The following is a 26514-nucleotide window of genomic DNA, read 5'->3' as shown; positions in this document are numbered from 1 at the left end:
AAGACTAGACTTGAGAGTCAGTGGCTTTCCTGTGTGAAGCCACATATGCAAACATGATAAAATTGAGCTACAGGAAGCAAAAGAACATAATCAGAGACTGAATGAGGAAATTTTGGCTTTAAGAAGTTGAGTCCGTTCACTTGACTCAGAAAAAAAAGATGCTTGTAGAAATGGTTGAAAACTTAAAGCAGAATTGTGCCAGTCTCCAAAGAATAAAGAACTTGGAAACCACTCCTCTGAAAAAACCATGGGTGCTGAGCAGAGAGTACAGGGTAACCAACACAGGCCAGGAGAAACTGCCAGGCACACCCCCAAGAGCCCACCACCACCATCAGGGGAGTGTTGATATAGGTGCACCTGTCTGGAGAAGCCTAACCCATGCCCTATCACCTCCCTGGGAATGGAGGTCAGGAGAAACCCAGGGTTCCTAACCTATTCCCTATACCATGGATAGGCAGACAACGTGGGAAACGCCTGACACCCCATAATTGGTTCATCTAGAAGAAACCAGGAAAATATCAAGGCAAAAGAGCAAAAGGCAATCTCTCACTTCCAGCCCATACAGCACAAACCCAGGAGAAATACACATGGATGAAATGGGAAGTAACATATCTGAAATTTTCAGGATGACAGTGATAGAAGTAAAGAAACTAGTTCATGAGCCTGTAAAATAAGTTCAGAAATGAAAAACATGATGAAAGGGTTTCTGAGAGTATGTAGAGACACAGATTAACAAAACAGAAAAGCCTAGGAAATGAGGGAAACCTTGAATAAGCAATATAGAAAAGAATTGGAATGCGTGAAATAGATTCATAGAGATATCCAGGAAATTAAAAACTCCATTCAAAGCCAGCAAAACTGCTTGAAAGAAGCTGAGGATAGACTTTTGGAACTTGAAGACAATATTGCAGTTAGCTATCACAAAAGATCTCTTAAAAATAACAAGGAACAGGAAAGTAACAATTCAACAACAGCAAGACAATGCAATGAAAAATAATTTAAAACATAAGTTTCAGCAAAAAACAAGGGTTAACACAATTGACGTAAAAAGACTATTTGCAGAAGTAATAGCAAAACTTCCCAAGCATGAGAACAGAACCTGACATATAAGTAAGTAAGTGAGGCATATAGAACTCCAACTAGCCATAACCAAGATGAATCTACAAGCAGACATATAATAAAACTCAGCACAAGAACAGAATATTAAAGGCCGTTAGAGGACAGAAACAGATCTCCTATGAAAGAAAACTCATCAAAATCATGGCAGATGTCTCAACACAAACTGTCAAGTCAAGAAGATCTTGGAGTGAAATGTTTCAAGTCTTGGAATAAACAACTTTCAACTTAGATTAATGTACCCTGAAAAACTGTCTTTCAAAATTAATGGAGAGGTAAGATGCTTTCATGATGAAAGAAAAAAAAAAAAACTGAAGAAGTCATGACCACCAATCCTACAGGGAGTGCTGAAGGATATTCTAGAGAGAGATAAAGATGACCACAGTTCGCAGAACAGCAGCAGAGGGGGATTGCCAAGTAGAGCAGGTAATTGAATGGAGGGGAAAAGTGGGGAACTAATGCAAGAGGATGACATGGCACAGATGAGCCAGTGCATGTCAGTCATAACCATTAATGTAGATGGCCTCAATTCACCAATAAAAAGAAATGGGCATAGTTGGATTGGGAGACAGGTTATGCTATATCCATGAAAAACATTTAACTTAAAAGGAAATTCATGGACTGAAGGTCAGAGAGAGAAGACAATGCTCCATGTGACAGAGATCCAGGAAAAAGCAGGGGAAACATTCAAAACCTGCAGAATGGATAAGAAAGATATGGTACTTTTATACAATAGAAAGCTACTTAGCAATAAAGAGGAATAATCTCAAGGCTCTTGTAGGTAAATGAATGCAACTTGAGATCATGTTCATGGGTGAAATGGTTCAGACTCACATAGATGAACATTATATTTTCTCCCTAGTATAAAAAAACTGAAGGAGTTAGCGGGATCCAAAATGTACAATAGATACTGTGAAACTGAGAGGGGAGGAAATGTCTAAAAAGGGAAGGTGGTAGCCATTGCTAATTTTTTATTATCTTTCTTTGCAGTCCTGTATCACTTGCATTGTTTTGTTTTTATTGGTTTTATTCTGATATGTTTTGTTTGATTTTATTGTCTGATAATATAGGCAGCTACTTTGAAGACAAGAGGCAATGTGGTAGCCATTGTAGATTTCCTAATATCTTGTTTTGAAGTCCTGTATTGTGTTCACTGTTTTGTTTGATTGGCTCTATTCTGTTTTATTTTGTATGATTTTATTTTCTTTAAAATAAAAATTTTTAAAAATCAAAAAAAATGAATAAAATAAAATGCCATAAATGTAGCAAAAAGTAATAATAAATATTTGGGGCCTAATGAAATGAATGTAAGGGGAAGGGGAGATTTACCAGGGAATATTTAGGAATTCTTTGGCCTAAATAAACACTATAGAGCTCTGATTCATGGTGGCATCACCGCAGACATTCCAATCTCTGGGAAACTTGTGCCTACAAAGACATTCTTTCCAGTGGCTTGGTGTCATGGCGATTTAGTTCACTTGGGTCAGGCCTTAGAGAATTGGATGGTGGCTGCTTAATTCTGGGCAGTGGGAAATTGGGATAAGGCCAATGCAAATGTGACAAGCTGGGAAGCATGTCTGCAGAGAGAAAGCATTTTTTTGTTGTTTGTTTTTGATTCCGGGATCAAACTCATGACTTCCCGCTTGCCAGGCAGGTGCTTATGCCACTGAGCTAAATCCTCAGCAAGGATGCATTTTTAAAGATATTTTGTGGAAAAATATACATAATATAAATTGTATCATTTTAACTATTTTAAGGGTGCAGCTCAGTGGCACTAAGTACCTTTACACTAAGCAAACATGACTACCATCCATCTCCAAGAAATTTTCATTTTCTCAAATCCCTGTACCCATCAATAAAAACTTTCTGCTTCTCCTTCTTTTTTTCTGCTTCTCCTTCTAAAACCTTTGACAACCACTATTCTACTTTATGACTGTGTGAATTTTAGTATTCTATGTACTTTATACATAAATAAAAATTTGCACTATTTCTTCTTCTGTTCCTGTCTTATTTCACTGCATAATGATTTCAAGGTTCATCCACACTGTAGCATACGTCAGACTCTTGTCCCATAAGGCTAAATAATAGACCATTGTATGTTCAGACCGCAGTTTATTGTTGGATATTTGGGTTGGTTTTGCCTTTTGAATACTGGAAATCATGCTGCTATGAATGATGGTTTACAAATAACATATTCAAGTCTCAAATTTCAGTTCTTTGGGGGATATATCTAGAAATGAAATTGCTTAATCATTTGACAATTATATGTTTAATTTTTTGAGGGGCAACTATAATATTTTCCACAGCAGCTGTACCATTCTACATTTCCACCAACGATACACAGGGTTCCAATTTCTCTACCTCCTCACCAACATTTGCCTTATTTTGAAATTTTAAGAAGTTTTGGTTTTTTGTTTTAATAACGATAAGTTAATCAAATAGGCATGAGGTAAAACCACACTGTAGTTTTGATTTACCTTTCCCTAATGACTGATGATGTTGAGCAACATTTCATGTGCTTAAGAGCAATTTGTATATATTTATTGAGAAATTTCTATTCAAATATTTTACCCATTTTTAACTGGTTAGTTGTTTCTTGGATGTTGAGTTACAAAAGTTCTTTATACATTCTGGATACTAGCCCTTTAATACATATATGTTTAGCAAATATTTCTCTCATATTCATTGGCTTTTATTCTGGTAATTTTATCTTTTTATATACAAAAAATTTAATTTTTATGAAGTCTATGTATCTGATTTTTTATGCATGTGTTTTTTGATATCATATCCAAAAACTGATTCATAGCCAAAAATAATTGTCAAGTCCAGTGACAGGAGATTTTCCATTATGTTTTCTTCTAAGAATTGCATAGTTTTAGCTTTTGTGTTTAGGCCTTTGACATACTTGAAATTAATTTTTATATATGGTGTAATGAAAGGATCCATCTTCATTTTTTTATTTTTGCATGTGCATATCCAGTTTTCCTTGTATCAGTTGTTGAAGGGACTGTTCACTGAATTGTCTTGGTACCTTTATGAAAACGAATTTGATTTTATCTGAAATCATCATTAATTTTTGTCTCTCTCATGTTTCATTTGTATATATATTTATCCTTATTATAGTACCATAGGTTTGGTTTTTATACCAGGGACTGAACTGACACCCTTGTGCTGGCCAAGCAGGTACTGTGACACTGAATTATATGCTCACCACCTACTCTGTTTGGCTATTCAAGTTAGCTGGAGGGTCTATATAAATTTTAGAACTTTTTCTATTTTTGCAAATCAGGTTGCAATAGCATTGAGTTTGTAGATTTATTTTGCAGAAAGTACTTTTTTAATCATTTTCAAAGGTGATTTTGCATTGGTAAACTAACTTTTTAATTTATTGTTTGTAAAGTGCTTATTTATGAGTAAAGAATTTGGAAAAAAACAAACAAAATGGTAAATGTCTTAGCTATTTTATTTGTCACTGACAGAAGATTCAACATTCAACATTTAAAGGAAGAAAGGTTTATTTGGTTTATTTTGGCTCACCATTTGTAGAGGTTTCAGTCCATGATCAGCTGGCTTCAAAGCATGATGGCATGGCAGAGGGACATCATAGAGGAGAGCTGTTCATGGCGTGGTGGCAAGGAAACAGAGTGAAATTAGAACCCAGGAAGAAATATTTGGAGAACAAAGTTATAGATAGAAAATCAGAGATCTTAGGCTCTGAAATATACTGTGACATAGCTAATGCCCTTTGCAAATCATTTACATGTCACATGCCATGTCTCTATCTGCTCTGATGGACCCTGCAAAAGGGTCTTTGACACAACTCAAAAATAGTAAAAAAAAAAAAAAAAAAAAAAAAAAAAAGAAAAGAAAAGAAAAAGGTTTGTGTAGAACTATAGATTTATACAAAAAGACTTCACAGAAAAGCTTTATTAATGGCTCATGATCATTGTTAATTAAATTACTCCCATTAGTTAAACCCAAATGAAATAAAATGGCCATGTGTTTATTGCCATGAGAGATACGTATGCCTTATCTAAAGAAGTCATCAATAAATCTTGGGCACAATTCTGAAAGATTAGAAATTCTTAAAGGAATTTCAGAACATTATGAGGACTCTATATCTTCAAGTCTAATTTACTCACTCCAAAGTGTCTATGTCTGGACAAGCTGTCTACCCTTAATAACATTACTGTCTATTAACACAATGATCTTTTATGACGCCAACTTCAAGTCAATAAATTAACAAAGCAGGTGATATCCTTCTACGATCAGTGAATTTTGGACTTTCCCTATACTGAGACAAGAGGCAGAACCTACAACTTTATCCCTAGAGTTTTTTTTTCTTACTATGACATATAAGAAATTACCTTCTCAGTTGTTTTGTTATTTATCTATTCTTCATAACAAGTTACTCCAAAATGCAGTGATAAGAGCAACAAGCATAAGGTGGCTAAAGATTTTATCAATTTTGTTTATTCTTTCAAAGAATCAACTCTTTGATTCATTAATTCTTTGAATTGTTTTCTTAGTCTCAATTGCATTAATTTCTGCTCTGATCCTTATAATTTCTTCCCTTGTATGGGCTATGGATGGGCTTGTCTTTCCTCTTTTTCTAGAAGACTGAAGTGCAATATTAGGTTATTTACTTGTGCTCATTCCATTTTCCTGATGTAGGTATTTATCACTATAAATTTCCCTCTGAGGACTGCTTTCATTGTGCTCCACATGATCTGTTAAGTTGTATTTGCATTTTGATTCAGTTGTAGGTATTGTTTAATTTCTTCTTTAGTTTCACTTGTTATTCACTGGTTGTTCCGGAGGGTTTTTTTTTTTTTTTTTTTTTTTTTTAATTTCCATGCATTTATGGAGTTTTTGCTCTTTCTTTTGCCATTTATTTTCAATTTCATTGTACTGTGGTCTGATAATTTGTATCACACAATTTCAATTCCTTTGAATTTACTTAAGCATATTCTTTAGGCAGGTACCAACACAAAGAATTTATGTGTAGAATATATTAAAAAGACTTTGCACAACAAAAGAAATCACTGAGTTTAAAGACAGCCCACAGAGTAGGAAAAATTATAGCCAGTTGTTCCACAAAGGACTTATATCTAGAGCATATAAAGAATTGAAAACAATTAGATCCCCCCAAATTCAAAGACCCAGTCAAAAAGTGGGCAGCTGAACTGAATATACAGTTATGATGAAGAAATACAAATCGCAAATAAATACATGAAAAACTGTTCAGCATCATTGGTTATTCAAGAGTTGCATATTTTAAAAAAAAAAGTGAGATTCTATCCCACTCCAGAAAGAATGGCTATCATTAAAAACTCAACCAATAATAAATTTTGGTGGGGTTGTAGGGAAAATGGAGTGCTTTTCCATTCTTGGTGGGAGTGTAGACTGGTGCAGTCACTGTGGAAATCAGTGTAGAGATTCCACGAAATCTAAGATTAGAGATTCCAGTTGATCCAGCTATCCCAACTTGTGTTCTGAGCATTTTCCAATAAGAATTAAAAACATCATACCACAGTAATATAGGTGCACCCATGTTTATAGTAGCACAAATTATAATAGGTAAATCTTGGAGACAACCCAAATCCCTATCAACCAAGGAACAGATTAAAAAAGATGTGGTATTTTTATATGGTGGTATATTACTCAGCCATAAAGAAAGATAAACTCGGGACTTTGACATGTAAATGCATGCACCTTGAGACCATAGTCATAAGTTAAGTAAATCAGGCTTGTATTTGGAAACATCATATTGTTTGCCTAGTGTGATAAATTGAAAGAGTAAATAAGGTCTAAAATGGTAAAATAGATATTGTGAATTGGGAATAAATTGTTTAAAAGGAAAAAGGCACTAGGGTGGGAGGAAAAGGGAATAGAAGGAAAGCAAATAGTGAAAAATGCAAATTAGTTATACTATTAGTCTCTCTTAGTTCATGAAAAAGGAAGGCTGTGCTAATATTGACCTGAGGATTTTATATACCCATATCTTGTACTCTTAGTAACTTCTTTAAAGATAAAAATATGAAATGTATTAACTGTTATTCTTCTATAATCTTGTTATAAAATTTAAATTTTTACTATAATTTTTTTAAAATCAACGATCAATGGCCAACTCATGAATTCTGAGGCTCGAGATTCCAGAAACAATTTAAATGTGTGGCACTTTTCCCTCAGCTTTTGTGAGGTTGCAGTTAAAATGCCGTTAGTTATTGTAGTCATTTGGGTGTTCAACTAGGGGAGACTATGTTGCTACCAATCTCATTCTCATGGCTGCTAAAAGGCCTTAGAAAACCTACTGCCAAGCTCACTTATATGCCACCTCATAGGGCTGCCTCATGAGTGACAGGGACTTGCCCCAGACTAAGAAATCTAAAAGAGAATATGAGAGTATCCTGCAAATAGAATCCACAGACTTTATAAAATCTACTTTCAGAAGTGACATACCATCACTTCTGTCATGTTCTGTATGTTAGAAGTGAAGTGCGGCCCACAAGGAAGGTTTACATAAAAATCCAAATACTGAGAAGAGAGAATTATTGAGGGCCATCTCAGAGGTTACCGCAACCCCTTATTCTGTCCTGTGTCTCTGAAGCAACATCTTGAGCCCCATTAATACCATGGCTCTATGGACTCTGGATATACAGATTTCTTCCAATTTCTCATATTTGTTATGCTCCATTCCATCAAAAAACCTCTGTTCAAGTTGTTTTCTCTGCCTGAAATACTCTTCCCTTTCACTTACTTAATGTCTCCTCATCTTTTAGGAGTCAGCTCAAGAATTATACACCTAGCTCCTCTCTTTAATTTATCACTATGGAAAATTTATAATTTGAGTATGACTAATGAATAACTGTTCATTGCCTTCCTCATTGAACATGAGGATTGAACTCTTTGTGTCTAGTAGTATTCTTTACATGTAGTAGGTTAGGAAAAGAAGAAAAAAGAAAAGAAAAGAAATTTCTTTATATTCTGAATAAGGAAGATTATATTTCATAAGAAAATGGAGTCCCAGCATCCCTGCTTAGAGAAAGAGAGTGGAAAGAAAGAAAGTTAAGGCTCTTCCAGTAGGTAATTAGTCATTCCAGTAGCAGGACAAACCCAATTTGTTAAATTTGACCTTAGATATCTAATGCCAAAAGACCACTTTCCTTAGGCCCAGATACCTACATTTCTCAGGTTTGAGTCTTTTATATTATTTTTAGAGGTGTATATAACAAGTCTCTATCATGAAAAATATAATTATATTTGTGAGTATTCCCAGAGATTGTCAAAGCCTGTAACATTCCCACAAGAAACTATTTTCCAAAAACCCATTCAACAAATGCTTTTTAATGCCCACTTAACTGCCAGAAACTGTCCATGGCCAGTTTAGTAAACAAAGCAAACATTTCTGCCTCTTTAAATGCACATAGTACTAGGAGTTAACAGACCATAAATGAGGTAATTTACTAAATAAGTATTGTGTCAAAGGATAGTGAATGCTGTAAAGAAAAATAAAGCAAAGCTCAGAAAAAAGACCGTAGGCTTAGTGATTTCTAATGTTTATATAAGTCAATGAAGATATCATAGAGAAGATAATATTTAAACAGATACTTGAAGGCAGTGGGGAAAGAAGTCATGTAAATATGGGAAGAGTTTTCAGGAAGAGAGGAAGTTACACGGTGAGGCTTGGAATGGTAGAAGAATACAAACAAGGTTAGTATAGTCAAAATGCTGTAAGGGATGGAAATTGTCGGAGATGAGGTTGAAGAGAACTACATAATGTAGTGTTTTATGGCAAAATAATTGAATTTTATTATGAGTGAGAGGGGAGGCCATTGGAAAATTTCTGGTAAGGGAGTTAAATAAAGATGTTTATGCTTTAGGAAGATCATTCTGGATTCTACTTGGAGGACAGACTGTAGGAAAATAAAAAAAAATAGGAATTATGGTAATCCAGACAAGACAACATGGTGATTTGGACCAAGGAGGTCATAGTGGAAAGAGGAGGTATAGCCAAGTATTGATACACTCAGAAGTACAGCTGGCTGAATTTGTGAATGTATTGGTTGTAGAATGTAAAGAAAGAAAGAAGCAAACAGATCATAAAAGCTTATTCCTCTAGTCTAAAACTTTGTCCCATTTTGTTCCATATCTTTCCTTTCCCTGCCCCTCTGGCAACCCTGCTTCCCTGTTAACCACCTTTCTACTCATGTTTCTATAAGATTACCTTTTGAAAATTCCCTACAAGTGATTCCATGCAGAACTTGTATTTTTCTGCCTGGTTTACTTCACTTAGTGTAATAATTTCTGATTGCAACCATTTTGTGACAAATTATAAGCCTTGTTTCTTTATGGCTGTGTAGTATTTCATATATATACAACATTTTTAATGCACGGATGCACTGGTAGAGCATTTAGATTGATTCTGTATATTGGCCATTGATGTTAGTCAAAGGCTACAAAGCATGAAGAAGAATGATTGTTTTTCTTTGGGGGTCTATTGTATGCCATGGTGAATGCAGGAAATAACAATGTACATTTCAAATTTGCTGGCAGAGTAAATTTCAAATATTCTCAATACAAAAATAAATATTTGAGGTGATGTATATGTTAATTTAATTATCCCACATTGTTTTCATAAATCATAATGTTACTCCATAAATATATACAACTATAAGTTGGCAATTTACAGTTACAAATTAACAATTACATTTAAAAAGAAGCAAAAAACTACTGCAAGACTTCTGTGTTAATCAATTGGGAGAATCAATTGCCAGCATCTAAGATGATAAAAATAAGTAGAGGGTGGATTTGAGAGGTAAGGAGCATCACAGCTCTACAACTAATACATTGGATTTTGCCTAGTTTGGAGGCACAGGGGAAAAGGTAGCACTTGGTGGCTGAGTTGGATTGAGACAACCTCAGTAAAGCTGCAGACAGAGCTGGTTCTTAGCAGATTGGAGAAATTGACTGACTTTGACCTGAGCTACCATTCCTGACTCTTCCTTCTCCTATCTGGAATTTAGGTCTTCTATGCTGCCCCACACAGTTCTGCCTTGCTGGTCAATCCGTCAAATTCTAGTCTACGGGTTTTAAAAGTTTTCTCTTAAGAGATGTATAGTAAATATTTTTAGGTTATGAGAACCAGTTGTTCTCTCTCACAGCTGCTCAACTCTGGCACTGTAGTACAAAAGCAATTAGAGTCATATATAAAAAAATTAGCATGGCTATGTTCCAATAAAACTTTACTTTTAAAAATAGACTATGATCTGATTTAGACCCTGAGCTATAGTATTCTATCTCTTACTCTAAATCTGTGACAAGATGCATATCTAGGCTTCACATGTTTGCTTAACCTTGTGACACACAGTGTGATTTCAGTATGAAATATTAGAAAAGTACCTCTAGGTAGTTATCGCTTAAATGTGTCTAGCGATTAATGCTTTATTGACAGAACCAGTGTTTTCATTGACATTCATTTACTCTATAAAGTGAATGTTCAAAGTTGGAAAACAATAAAGCTTTTGTTTCACAAAAGGGGGAAAATGTCTAAGTTAAATATTTCTCTAAATTGGACTTTGCTTTAAAAAATATCGGTCACTGCTCTGGGACTAACTCTGTCCTACTCAAACCAATAAATATGTCCTTGGTCCTATCACCTAGCCCCTGTGACCATCTAATTCAGAGATAAGATTTTGTTGATTTCCACATCCCAGGAAATTTACAGTCCACAGCCCATTTTTGAGGATGTGATAAACATGGCCTCTCCTTTCTTGGATCAGCACACCTTTATTGGTGAATATAACTTTTAACTCCAAGTGTATGAGATAGGGCGTTCCACATCAACAACCACCGAAATATTTTGAATCCTGTCAGATAGGCTGGCCCAATGAGGAAATTTGATTAGTGCTTTTAATCTATGAAAAATTTAAATGTATTCAAATGATATAGAGAACAATACAATGAGTATCTATGTGACTACCATGCAGGTTAACAAGTAAAATGCTAAAAGTCTTTTATATACTTCCTTGATTTTATTTTTCTGTCTTCCCAGAGTTAAGCTCTATCTCAAAAATGATTGTGTATTTTCTTTGTACTTTTATTGCATATAAATGTATACATATGACTGTGACCCTGAAACAAGATAAAGTATTTTTTCACATCTTGTTGATATTTATGACAATATAATGTTGTCAATATATTTTCAAGTCTGACCCATAGGTGATACATATACTTCAGATTCATTCATTCACAACATGATTTTAATCTTCCATTGTAAGAATATATTTCACGTTATCAAAGCACTTATTAATTATTCCTTAGGCTGATTCATATAACAGGCATCTGGCACCATGTAACATGCATCATGATGTCAGAGCTGAAAGGTTATATGCTGCTTTTTTGCTGAGATTCCTGACTAATGTTTATGAGACCTCTACTCTATGTAAAAGTGACACATCTGTTAAAATAAAGATGGGGTTCCCCTTGAGCACCTATTGATCAAAACAATAAAATTTCTTTAGAATTCAGTTATCTCACTGTAGTTGGAAAAACATTGCTTTACATAAACTAAAACAATCAAGCCAGAAAAACTGGAGTGACAAGTAAAGCTTACATCCTCTCTTGGGACTCTTAGTTCAGTGTCTTAGTTTTCTTGGTTCCTATGAGAAAGAAAAATATTCTTCTTTGGTAACTGCCTGCCTTGATACATGTGTTTGCACTGATAATGGAGGAAGATTTCAGCATTCAGTAAGGATCAGGTTGAGGCATCATTCCATCAAAAGACACATGTGGCAAGAGAACTGCACATAAGTGAAGTCCAAGCCAGCCTATCTTTCAGGGCAAAGTCAAAAGGTAACTTAATAACTAGCAAAACTCAGGATTTCCAAATTGTTCTCCAGCTATATTGTTCCCTGCTATAACTATTGTAACATTGGACAAAAGAACATCTGAGATGATACGAGTTTTTACTGAGAAAGACCAATGCTATAAGTCAGTTAAAATATTGACAGTTTAGGCATTAATATAGGCTATTTTGTTAGAACATTCACAAAGATTATTTGTTTTTCACTGTATTCACTTGTGATCACTTTATAGAGCTTATCCTCAAGGCTAGCACTTGTCTGAGTCTTCCAGAAACACAAAAAAAAGTTTTGAAGTGTCACTGAACATTATCACTTAAGTCAAATTATACTGGACGCACTTTTTCCTCTTTTGCCTCTCCTACTATTCATTATATTTGAAGGAATCAGTAAGACTCTATTATCTACAAGTAGTTCCCCTGCCTGATAACCAATTTAAAATAGGTACAGTTTAAAATATTTACTTTCTTAGAATATATCATTTACTTCTGTCACATATTTTTTCTGTGACTCCCTTCTGGTACATAATCTAGAGTCAGGGCCCCTACCTTAACTCTAATGTCCCATTTCACATGTAAATGTGTTTCCGCTTCTATGAAAGGTAATTTTAGAGGGAAACTTTGAACACAATATAATATTAGATGTCACTAAATGGCATTAAGATGAAGGTGTTAATTAAAATAATTCAGAAAATTTTAAATAATTACAATCTTGTGAAAAACAGTTTTTATTACACATAAAATTTTCTGTAGGTGTAGGATTTATTACCATCAACAAATATGAAAGTTGTTGAATTATTACCTATAAAAATCTTTATTTCTTTTAACAGGTGCTAAAAATATCACCATTATATCAAAGTCATTACTTAACAAATTATTTAATGATAAAGAAATATTTTAATTGAGAAAAATTGCATATATGTATAGCATGCAACATTATTTTTAAATTTTTTACTAATTCATATTTACAGTAGTATACAATGTTCATACTTCTTGTGAACATTACATGTGCACAACACATCTCAACTCACACTTTCCCTGCCCTCTCTCCTCCTTCTCTTCATCTATTAATCCCCTTCCTATTGTGAAACTTCTATCTCCATACTCCCTACTATCTAACTTTTCTTTTGCTCTTTATTTATATTTAGGTTTCTCATGTAAGATAAACAATGTGATACTTAACCTTGTGTATCTGATTTGTTTCACTTACCATTATGGTTTCAAGTTTCAACAATTTTCCTACAAATAACTAGTTTATATTTCTTTATGTCAGAGTACTATTCCATTGTGTGTAAATGCCACATTTTCTTTACCCATTCACCTTAGTGTAGAACTGTAAATTGCTTCCATGGTATAGCTATGATGAATTGTGTTATTAAATTTCTCCAATTGCCAGTGATTTGGGGACAATTTCTTTACACATTTGAGCCAACTGTATGTCTTCTGAAAAGTTGCTATTCATTTCCCTTGCCTGTTTTTGATTGGGCCTTTTATTTTAGAAGATCTAATATTTTTAGTTTTTATATAATCAAGATATTAGTCCTATGTCTGAAGAAAAGCTGGCAATTTTTTCTCCATTCTGTAGGTTGTCTTTTCACTCCACTGGTTAGTTTTGTTGCGCAGAGGACTTTTAATCTGAAAAGATTGCATTTGTTGATTTTTGGTACTATTTCCTGTTCAAAAGGTGTTCTGTTTGGCTTGTCTAAGCTTATGCAATCCAGAGTTTTGTGCATTTTATCTTCCAGTAGATTAAGTATTCTACTTTAAAATAAGGGATTTGTATACATACCACTCAGCCACAAAGAGGACAAACTTGACACATTTATACATAAATAGAATACCACCCAGTGACATTCAGGCAGTCATGAGCCATCTAGTGTTGAGCCACATGAGCTGAAGGACTTCACAGCTATCCCTACCTAGATATGCAGTCACAGGACTTCACTTGGAACCTGGTGGGGTCCCACTCAACATCCTCAAATAGCCCAGTACCTTTGGGTCATCACTTTGGTCCTGACTGGTTCCCACACAGCCACCCCAGGTATCCAGGAGCTTCCTCATGTTGAGCAACATGACCAAAAGCCCTCCAAATCAATCCCTATGTAGCTGTGCAGCAATGGTGCTTTGCTCAGAACCTAGTTAGTCTCCACCCAGTATCTTCAAACAGTCTGGGATCTTTGGGTCATCACTCAGGTATTGGTTGGTTCCTGCCTAGTGACACCCAGGTAGTCAGGAGCCACCATATTTTGACTGGCATGACCTGTCGGACTTCCACAGTGAAATATACCTAGCTGTGTAGCTCCCATATCTTGCTCAGAGCCTGGTTGGACCCAGCTCAGTGATCTCAAGAAGCCAGAGAGATTTTGTGTACTGTATGGCAAGAGTTGAAGGCCTGTCTAGTGTACTCCGCATACCATTTAGCCTTACTATGCCACTCAGAAATAGGTACTGCCAAGCCCAGTGACTTCAAGTAGCCAGGGAGCTTTGGTGAGCTCCATGAGTGTGCTGAAGATCTACTGGCACAACGCCCCCCCCCCCATTTAGGGAGTCTCTGAGTGCCACTAGGGATCTGGTAAGGACTATCTAACATCCCTCACCAACCTAGGGAAACTCCTTGCAGTAAGACAGCCATCTTCAGTTCAAGAAACAACTGAGACTTTGCATTCAACTGCCACAGGGTAATAAAGGAAAATGACAAAATGAAAGAGCAAAATGCAATAAAAAAAAAAAAAAAAACCTCCAGCCCAACACAAACAAGACTAGGAGACGTGGACATAGAAGAAAATATAAGCCACAAACCTAAAACTTCTAATGTGATAGCAACTGAGTTAAAGAAACAACTCCATGAAGCTATAGAGGAACTCAGATCAGGAATAGTCTCCCAGGTAAAACAAGAAATGATAAACATAAAAAAAAAGAAATGATGAACATAATGAAAGAAATTCTGGACACATTTAAAGGAGACATATTTAAAAAATAGAGAAACAGGGGAAAATGATTGAAACTTTGAATAAACAATTCAAGAAAAAGCTAGGATGCATGAAACAGATTCAAAGAGATAAGCCAGAAATAAAAAACTCCATAGAAAACTGGAAAAACAGCCTTAATAAATGCAATGATAGACTTTCACACTTCAAAAACAGTATCGCAACTAGTGAACAGGAAAGAAAAGATCTTTTCAAAACAACAAGGAATCAGGACATAACAATTCAATAGTTGCAAGATGATAAAGTAAAACAATATAAGATTAAAAGAAGGGGAAAGAGCAAATTATATCAAAAGGCTATTTACACAAGTAGTGGCAGAACATTTTCCAAATATGGGAAAGAAATTGACATACAGATAAGTGAAGCATATCAAAATCCAATGATGCATAACTAAAATAAATCTACATCCAGACACATAATAATATGCATTCAAGAAATTCAACAGAAGAATAAAATATTGAAAGCAATTAGAGAAAATATACAAATCACCTGTAAAGCAAAGCCCATCAGAATCATAGCAGAATTCTCAACAACAACAATGAAATCAAGAGGATGAAGTGATGTAGTTCAAGTTCTAAAGGAAAATGACTTCCAACCCAGACTGATGTACCCTGAAAAACTATCCTTCAAAATTGATGGAGAAATAAGATACTTCCATGACAAAGAAAATTTGAAATACTTCATGACAATCAAACCAATTCAGCAAAGAACACTGAAAGATATTTTAAATAGACATAAAAATAACTACAAATTCAGGCACACCACAGAAAGAAACAATCAAGCAGGGTAAGCAATGAAACACAGGCAAAATTAAGAACCAACAGCAGAAAGATAACATGACAAAAATAAGCCAGTATATATCACTTATAGCCATTAATGTAAGTGATTTCAATTCACCAATTAAAAGAAACAGACTGACAGAATGGATGAAGAAACAACATCCAACCATATTCTGTACACAAGAATCCTATCTAACCCAAAAGGAAATTCATAGACTGAAAGTCAAAGGATAGAAAACAATGTTTCATGCAACAGGAACCCAAAAAAGAGCAGAGATCGATATTCTGTTTGTAGACAATATGAACTATAAAACAAGAATAATTAAAAGAGAAAAGAAGGTCACTACATACTCGTTAGGGGAAAACTTCAAGAGGAAGAGATAACAATCTTAAATATATATGCACCAAATATGGGAGCACCGTACTATATAAACCTTCACCCACACAGAGTTACCTCAGCAGTCTGTGACAGTGTAATGAGTTTCCAACTCAAATAGAGTATCTCAGTGGGTAAACAGGAGTAGCAGTGAACTCTCTTCCCAGCTCTAGGACTTTGGCAAGCCCAGAAAAAGTGTGGATTAGTACTTCTTCCATACAGAGAAAACTGGGTGGGTTGAGAAAAGCATCAGCAAGGCCTAACCCATCCTGGAGGAAATGGAAAGAGCATATGAGAACCCAGTTGACACAGTAGGGTCCCACTGTGGCACACACTATAGCCAAGTGGATCTGGCAGCGTGGAACAACTGAAGCCACAGTAACAACAGGAGTTAAGCATTGGATTACATAAATACTTCTAGGTTGGCCAGCCAAAGAAGAATATAGGACTCACCCAACAGGCCCTGCAGAAGGAATTCAGGTGACTAGCCCCTCCCTTTCATTGTGGGACCCAGCAATTGAACAAACATCAGCCAAACAGTATGACCGTAAGACACACACCACAGACATCTGAGACTAGTGGGATCAAAAAGACCAAACTATTAACCCAGGTGAAAATGACAAAATGAAAATGCAAAACGCAAAATGCAATCTCAAATGTCAAGTCCACCACCAACAAGTACAGCAGACACCAAAATACATAACATTAGAAGTCATACACCTGAAATTTGTGAAAAGATAGTGTGTGAATTAAAGGAATAAATCCATGAGGGTATAGGAGAAATCCAATTAGAGAGAATCTTTTAGGTAAGCAAAGAAATGACAACCTTAATAAAAGAGTTGCTCAGCATGCTAGAGAAGACATAGCTTTAAAAATTTCAAGAGCATAGAAAATGATGGAAACTTTGAATGAACAATATAGGAAACTAATAGAACTCAAGAAACAAATTGAAAGAGATATCCAGGAAATAAAAATTCCATTGAAAGCTGGCAAAAATGAAGCTGAGGATAGACTTTTGGAACTTGAAGATAGGATCACAGCTATTGATCACAAAACATAAGAACTTTTAAAATAATAAAAGAGCAGGAATTCAAGATGATGCCAAGAGAAAAGATTTAAAATTATAGGCATCTATGAAAATATAGGAGTCAGCACAAATGACATGGGCAAACTATTCACCAAAGAAATATCAGAAAATTTCCCAAACATAGGAAAAAAATCAGATATACAGATAAGTGAGTCATATAGATTGCCAAACAGTTGTAACCAAAATAATACACAATGACATATGATAATTAAGATCCCAGACATACAGCATAAAAACAGAATACTAAAAGCTGTTAGAAAAAGTACACAACTCACCTATCAAGGAAAGCTCATTAGAATCAATACAGACTTCTCACACCAAACCATGAATTCAAGATGAGCTTGCAGTGAAGAGTTCTGAGCTCTGCAAGAAAACAACAGATTGATGTAACCTGAAAATATTTCTTTGAAAATTAATGGGGGCATAAGGAACTTCCATGGCAAAATTGACCAAACTCATGTCTACCAAATAACCCCAGAAAGAGTACTGGAAGGCATATGAGAGAGACAAAAATGACTAAAATTCCTAGAACAGCAATTGAAAGAGATTACCAGGCAGGGCTAGTGATTAAAAAAAGGGGAATAGCAGAAAACCAACAACAGGAAAAAACATGACAAAGTTAGGCCGGTACATATCAGTTATACCCATCAATGTAAATTGCCTCACCTCACCAATTAAAAGAAATAGTTTGACAGAATATATCAAAACAAAAGAAGATATAACACTGTGCTGTATACAAGAAACACATCTGACTCAAAAGGAAACTCACAAACTAAAAGTCAAAGGATGTAAAACAATATTCCATGTAACAGGAATCCAGAAAAAAGCAGGGGTAACTATTCTGTTTGCAGAAAATGTGAACTTTTATCCAAAGATAATCAAAAGAGATTTAAAAAAAAGTTGACTACTTCTTAGGGGCAAAATTCAAGATGAAGAGCTAACAATCATAAATATATATGTACCAAACACAGGTGCATACAAGAATATAAAAAAAATATTATCAGGTAAGGCCAAATAGGCAATAACGCAATTGTAACAGGGGATGTTAGTATCCCTTGTCACAAAGAGATAGATCAACTAAACAACAAGTTGGCAAAGAAATAATGGAACTAAATCAATCCTGTGACCAAATGCACTTACTAGATGTTAACAGAATGTTCCACCCAACAACATCAGCATATATATTCTTCCCAGCTGCACATGGAACATTCTCTAAAATAGACCATATACTACTAGCCCATAGAACATGGTTAAGTAAGTGCAAAAAATTGAAATTATCCCATGCATATTATCTGACCATAGTGCATTGAAATTAAAAATTAATGGCAAACAACTGTAAAATCTATATAACATGTGGAAATTAAATAAAACCTCTTGAACAACCAATGAGTTACAGGTGATATTAAAGAAGAAATTAAACAATACCTACAATTCAAATAAAATGTACACACAACATACTGAAACCTGTGAGATGCAATGAAAGTGGTCCTAAGAGAAAAATATACACCAATGAATAGTCACATCAGGAAAACAGAATGGGCACAAATCAACAACCTAACACTACACTTCAAACTTCTAGATAAAGAAGAAAAAATCAAGCCTAATGTTCATAGAAGAGAGGAAATTTAAAAAATCAGAGCAGAAATTATCACAGTTGAGACTAAAAAACAATACAAAGAATTAATGAATCAAATAATTGGTTCTTGAAATGAATAAACAAAACTGATAAGCCTTATCAAGAAAAGGTAAGAAAAAACTTAAATTCATACAATAAGGAATGAAAGGGTGAAATTACTACAGATTCTATGGAAATTCAGAAGGCCATGAATACTACTTTGAAAATCTTTACTCACATCGGGTGGAAAACACAAAGGAAATGGACAGATTCCTAGAAATATATGAATTACCAAAACTGAAACAAGAAGATACAAAAATTTTGAATAAGCCAATATCAGCTACTGAAATTGAAAAAAAAATAACCACAACAAATAAAAGCCCAGGTCCTGATGAATTCATTGCAGATTTCAAAAAGAACTTTAGAGAAGATTTAATGGCAACATTTCTCAAACTCTTCAATGTAATAAAAGGGAAGCAAATATCCCTAACTCAATCCTGGAGGCAAGTATTACTCTGATACCAAAACCAGAGAAAGACTCAGCCTAAAAGGCAAACTATAGACCGATCTTCCTAATGAATTTCAATGGAAAAATTCTCAATAAAATACTGAGAGATAGAATACAGCAAATCATCATGAAGATTATACATCATGAACAATTTGGATTAATCCCAGGAATGCAGGGATGGTTTAACATAAACAAATCAATAAATGTAATACACCAGAACAGCAGAGCCAAAGACAGAAATTATATGATCATTTCAATAGACACAGAAAAAGCTTTTGATAAAATCCAACACACGTTCATGACAAAAATCCTACAGAAACTCAGCAGAGATAGTATCTCCCTCAGTCTTTTAAAGACATCTATGACAAACCAGCAGCCAACGTTATACTGAATGAACAAAACTTGGAGGCTTTCACTCTGAAATCAGAAACAACATAATAATGTCCACTTTTACTACTATTCAATATAGTTCTGGAAACTTTGCCAGAGCAATAAGGTAAGAGAAAGAAATAAAATGATAAAGATAGGAAAGGAAGAAGTTAAATTATCACAATTTTCAGATAACATAATACTCTACATAAAAGACCCCAAAAACTCCATCAAAAGGCTACTAAAGTTAATAAGCAAATTCAACAATGTAGCTGGATAAATGTCAACACTCAAAAATCAATAACATTCCTGTACATAAACAACAAAATCATTGTGAGAGGAATTATGGAAATAACAGCTTTCACAGTAGCATGTGAAATATTTCCCAATGAAGTATTTAGGAATCAATTGAACAAAGGATGTAAAAGACCTACACATTTAAAAATATAGTATTCCAAAAAAAGATATTGAAAAGAATGTCAGAAAATGGAAAGATATGAGTATTAAAATAGAAATACTAAATCTAATGGAAGACAAGGTAAAGTCTTGAAGAGCTCATGAACAAAATACAAGCTACATGGGAAATACTTCAAAGAACCAACACCTTGGATCTCATTTTATTAAAAAGTTTTTGAATTTCAAAAGAAGTCACTAACAAAATGAAAATAAAACCTACAGAATAGGAAAGGGTTTTAGCCAACTATTCCTCAAAGAACTTATATGTAGAACATATAAAGAATTGAATAACATCGTGCTCCACAATGTTCACTTTATATGCTTTGATCCTGTGACCTGAATAACGGTTTCAAAGATGATAGTGTGTGACCTGTTGGCAGGTGATACCTTACTGTTGTTTTGTTTTGTTTTGTTTTTGTGGTTCTGTATTGCTTGTACCCTTACACTGTTTTGTTTTTTTCTGTTTTTTTTTCTCTTTTTCCTTTCAAATAACAAAATGGGCATCTGAAATGAACATGCACTTCTCAGATGAAGAAATAAGAATGGCAAATATATGAAGCAATGTTCAACATCACCAGTCATTTGAGAAATACAAATTAAAATAACTTTGAGATTCCATCTCACTGCAGAAAAAATGGCTACTATCAAAATCAACCAATAACAAATTTTGGTGGGTTTATGGGGAAAAAGGAACACTTCTTAACTATTGGTGGGAGTGTAGACTTTGGAACCACTGTGGAAATCAGTGTGGAAATATCTCAAAAATATTAGGTTTGGAAGTCTCATTCAATCCAGTTATTCCCCTTCTGGATATTTACCCCCCCCTCCCCAAATTGTGAACTTCATGCAATAGCATTAAAACATCATACCACGGTGATATATGTGCACCCATGTTTATAGCAGCACAATCTGTAATAGCTAGATATTGGAAAAAACCAAAATGCCCATAAACTAAATAATGGGTAAGAAAATGTGGTATTTTTATACAATGGAATATCACTTTGTAATAAAAATGGATTCTCTTGAGGCTTTTATAGGTAAATGGCGGCAACTTGAGACCACACATATGAGAGAAATAAATCAAACTCATAAATATCATATTGTCTCCCTAGTGTAAAAGAATAATAAAAATAAGAAATTGAAAGAGTAATAATGTCAGAACTATACAATATCTATTGTAACAATGAAAGAATAAGAAAATGCTCAAAAGGAAAGATCAACTGGGATAAGGAAAGGAGAAAAGGAACAAAGGAAAAGGTTATGTGTATGTAGGTATATGTATATAAATGTATGTGTGTATGTGGATGCAAGAGAGATAACTATACTACTAATCTATGTTAGTTCATCAAATTCATTTGTCTTATCACTTTTTGATTTTTATGCTTTTATCTTGTTACCTAAAAGAATACTTCTAAGATAATAATATGCAATATATTAACTACTGTTAATTTTCTACTACGTTTTTGAAATTCTATATCATTTCCATCCTTTCATCTGTTTTGCTTTTTAAAATAAAAAAGTAATGTGCAAGAGAAATGAACAGATATTTTACAAAGGAAGAAATATAAATGATCAACAAATGTATGAAAAGTGTTCAACATCTCTGGCTATTACATACTATGATTCCACTTACAAAAAAATCCAGACATTGTAAATCAGTCTATGTAATAGGAAGCAGACCAGTAGTTGCCTGTCAGATGGTGTTTAGGATAGTACTGAGAATGGGTCATATGAATTGCAAAGGGATATGAGAAAACTTTTGAAAGTAATGGGTATGTCCATAGTCTTGATTGTGATAATGTTTTAAAGGAGCATAGATATGTCAAAATTTATAAAGTGATAACAGTTTAAATAGTTGAAGTCAATAATATGTCATTATAGTTTCATAAAACTTTAAAAATATAAAAAATATGTAATGAATTATATAGTTATTATCCTATTATTTTCTTTTGAAATTTTGTTTTTCTCATAAAATAAAGAATAAAATTGTTTGTTGATCAATTTTGATTTTAGTTTAGTACATGATGAGTGATATGGGTCTAGATTAAATCTTCTGCAAGTGGATGCCCAGGACTCCCAGTTCCATTTATTAGAGACTGTCTTCCTGTGTATGTTTTTAGCCCTTATGCCAAAGATCAAATAGTTGAATATTCTTAGAATTGTTTTTGTATCTCCTATTTTTGCATCCCCTATATTTTTTCATTTAGTCATGTCTGTTTTTCAGTCAGTATAATTTTTTTAAATCTTTATAGCATAATTTAATTTAAACTCTGGGATTTTCATGTCTCTTGCTTTGCTCCTGTTATTCTGGATTGATTTTGTTATTCTGGGTCTCTTCTGGTTCTATATGAATTTTAGGAATGCAATCTCGTTTTTTTGAAGAATTTTATTAGTATTTTGACAAGGTTTACATTAAAACTATATCAGTTTTTGAATTATGACAATTTTGTAATATTGGTTCTGCATATACAAGTACTAGATATAGTAACATAATGCTTTGATATATGTGCATAATAAAGCATATTGACATATATTTATACATCGTTAATGAGAACACTTAAAATCTAATATCTTGGCAATTTTCAATTGCAAAAAACCTTGTTATCAGTTATAGTCCCAATATTATGCAATGAATCTCCTAAGAATCTACTTATGTTTTACAAAATAACTCAGTTTGTTAACAATAAGTGAGTAATAGACTACCAGGTAGTCATGTATAGAGAAAAAATAAGGATATTGTTTAGAAAACATTAACATAGGTAAATGTATTCATTTCCCTCCAAGAATTCTGAAAAAGTAGTCTACAAATTATTTGAATGTAATTTAAATATATTTGTGAGCAATTTAAAAGGAAAATCAAAGATTCTGTCGAAAGCTGGCAAAACTACCTCAATGAATGCAAAGGTAGACTTTCAGACCTTGAAGACAAGATTGTAGCTAGTGAACAACAAAGAAAAGATCTTTTAAAAATATCAAGGAATCAGGATAAAACAACTTAATATTTGCAAGACAATGCACAGAAAAACAATATTAGATTTAGGGGATGAAAGAAAAACAACGTGACAACAAAAATGATATCAACAGACTATTTACAGAAGTAAGAGCAAAAAATTCCCCAAGCATGGGAAAGGAAACTAATATTTAGATGAGTGAAGCATGTAGAATTCTATTTAGCCATAAACAAAATAAAATATACACAAACACATAATAATCAACATCCCAGAAATTCAACAGAACAGAATGTTAAAAGCTATTAGAGAAGAGAAACAAATCACCTATAAAGGAAAGCCTCACAGAATAACAAGTCTTCTCAACACAAGCAAAGAGGTCAAAAAGAGCAGGTAGTGAGGCATTCCAATTCCTGAAAGCAAATGACTCCCAACCCAGATTGATATTCCCTGCAAAACTATCCTTCAAAATTGGTGGAGGAATAAGATTGTTCCTCAATAAGGAACATTTAAAGAACTTTATGACCACCAAACCAAACCTGAGAAGAATACTGGAAGATATTTTAGATAGACATAAAAATAACTGTGACTTCAAAAATACCAACAGAACAAATCAGAAAGAGCAAACAATGAAAAAGAGAGGACAAGTAAAGAACCAATAGAAGGAAGCATAAAGTGACAAAAGTAATCCAATATATATGTAATTTTAACCATTAATGTAAATGGTCTAAATTCACCAATTAAAAGACATAGACTGGCAAAATGGATCAAGAAACAATACTAAACCATATGCTGTATACAATAAGCCCATTTAATCCAAAATGAAATTTACTGACTGAAAGTCAAAGGATAGAAAACTATACTCCAAGCAACAGGAACTGCCCCCACCACCAAAAAAAGCAGACAATACCAACTTCAAAACATGAATGACAAAAAGAGATAAAGAAGGTCACTAAAAATTGGTTAGGGGAAAACTTCAAGAGAAAGAGATACAAATCATAAATATATATGCATCAAATGTAGAACACCTAGCTATATAAAAACAAATATTAATAGAAATTAAAAATCAAATAAGCAATAACACAATTATAATGGGAGAACTTAACTTCCCTTTGACACAAAGAGAGAGATCAACTAGACAGAAAATCAACAAAGAAATAACAGAATTAAATCAAACTTGTGAATAAATGGACTTAGTAGATGTGTGAAGAATGTTCCACCAAATGATATCAGAATATACTTTCTTTAACTTGCACGTGGGACATTCTCTAAGATAGACCATATACTAACCCATAGAACATGCTTCAGTAAATGCACAAGAGTTAAAATTATACCATGCATAGTGTCTGATCACAATACCATGAAACTGGAAATTAATGACAAAAGAAACTGCAAAAACTCTATAAACATATGGAAACTAAATAATACACTCCTGAACAATCAATGGGCCATAGAGGAAGTTAAAGAAAAAAGTAAACAACATCTACAAGATACAAAAATACAAATATAACTTACTGGAACCTGTGGAAAGCAATCAAAGCAGTTTCGAAGGGAAATTTATTGTGGTGAATCCCCATATAAGGAAAACTGAATGAACACAAACAACCCAATTTTACACCTCAAACACCTAGAAAAAGAAGAGAAAGTCATGCCAAATCCAAAAGAAGGAAATAATTTATAAATATCAGAATGGAAATCAGTGTAATAAAGACTAAGAAAATAGTGCAAAGAATTAACAAATCAAAGAAGTGGTTCTTTGAAAGAGTAAACAAAATTGATAAGCCTCTAGTCAACTTTATTCTAAAAAGGAAAGGAAAAACTTAAATTCATGCAATAAAGAATGAAAAGGGTGAAGTCACTACAGACCCTGTGGAAATACAGATCATCAATATATACTTCAAAAACCTTTACACACTTAAGTACGATAACACAGAAGAAATGGACAGATTTCTAGAAACATGAATTACCAAAACCAAGTCAAGAAAATGTAAAACTGATGAATAACCCAATTTCTGTTAATTAAATTGGAAGTGTAATTAGAAATTTACCAACAAAGAAAAGCTCAGGCCCTTAAGGTTTCAGCTCAATTCTACACAAAATTCAAGGAAGGCTTAATGCCAACACTCCTCTAATTCTTCAGTGAAATTGAAAATGAAGCAATTCTCTGAACTCATTTCTGGAAGCAAGTGTTAATCCTAAATCCCAAACGAGAGAAAGACCCAAGCAGAAAGAAAACTATAGACCAATCTGCCTAATTAACATAGATGAAACAATTCTCAGTAAAATATTGGCAAAGAGAATTCAACAAGTCATCAAGAAGGTTATATACCGTGACCAAGTGAGATTCATTCCAGAAATGCAGGGAAGATTCAACATATGCAAATCAATAAGTGCAATACATCATTTCAATAGACCCAAAGACAAGAATAACAATATCATCTCAATAGATGGAGAAACAGGTTTTGATAAATTCCAACACACGTGCATGATAAGAACCCTGTGGAAAGTCAAAATAGATGGACTCTACCACAATCTGATAAAAGCCATCTATGACAAACCAACAGCCAGTATCATGATAAATGGTCAAAACCTGAAATCTTTCTAAAATCAGGAGCAAGAGAAGGCTGTTCACTATCACCATTCCTATTCAATATAGTGCTGATAGTATTAGCCAGAATAATTAGATAAGACAGAGAAATAGAAGGATTAAGGAAAGGAAAAGAGGAAGTTAAATTATCATTATCTGCAGATGACATATTTTACATAGAAGGTCCCAAAATCTCCATTGAAAACTTCTAGATGTGCTCCGCAAATTCAGTCATGTAGCTGGATACAAAATAAACACTAAAAAATCAATAGCTTTCCTACACACAAACAACAAACTCACTGAGAGAAAAGCACATGATACCATTTTTTTGGATACTTTAGCATCCAAAAAAATCAAACTAGATGGGAAACATTTCCAATAATCAACATCTGTGGCCTCTTATTAAAATGTTTTGCATATCAAAATGTATCTCCAACAGATTAAAAAGAAAACCCATGAATTGGGAAAATATCTTAGCCAATTCTTCCTCAGAAAAAAGACTTTTATCTAGAACGTATAAATATTTTTTTTAAAAATCAGGCACCTCGAAATTCAAAGACTCAATCCAAAAATGGGCATCTGAAATGAATACATACTTTTCAGCTTCAAAAAATACAAATGGCAAGTAAATACATGAGAAAATTTTGAGCACCATTGATCATTAAAAGGATGAAAATTAAGATCACACTGAAATTTAAACTCACTCCAGAAAGAACGGCCGAGATCAAGAAATCAACCAATAACAAATGCTGCAGGGGCATTGGGGAAAAAGGAACTTTTCTCCACTGTTAGTAGAAGTGTTGACTGATGCAACCACTGTAAAAA

The sequence above is a fragment of the Cavia porcellus genome, unplaced genomic scaffold (assembly GCF_034190915.1).
Source record: "Cavia porcellus strain 051 isolate PalLab524CR breed Dunkin Hartley unplaced genomic scaffold, mCavPor4.1 scaffold_3, whole genome shotgun sequence".
NCBI lineage: Eukaryota > Metazoa > Chordata > Mammalia > Rodentia > Caviidae > Cavia > Cavia porcellus.
This window is presented reverse-complemented; position numbering follows the sequence as displayed.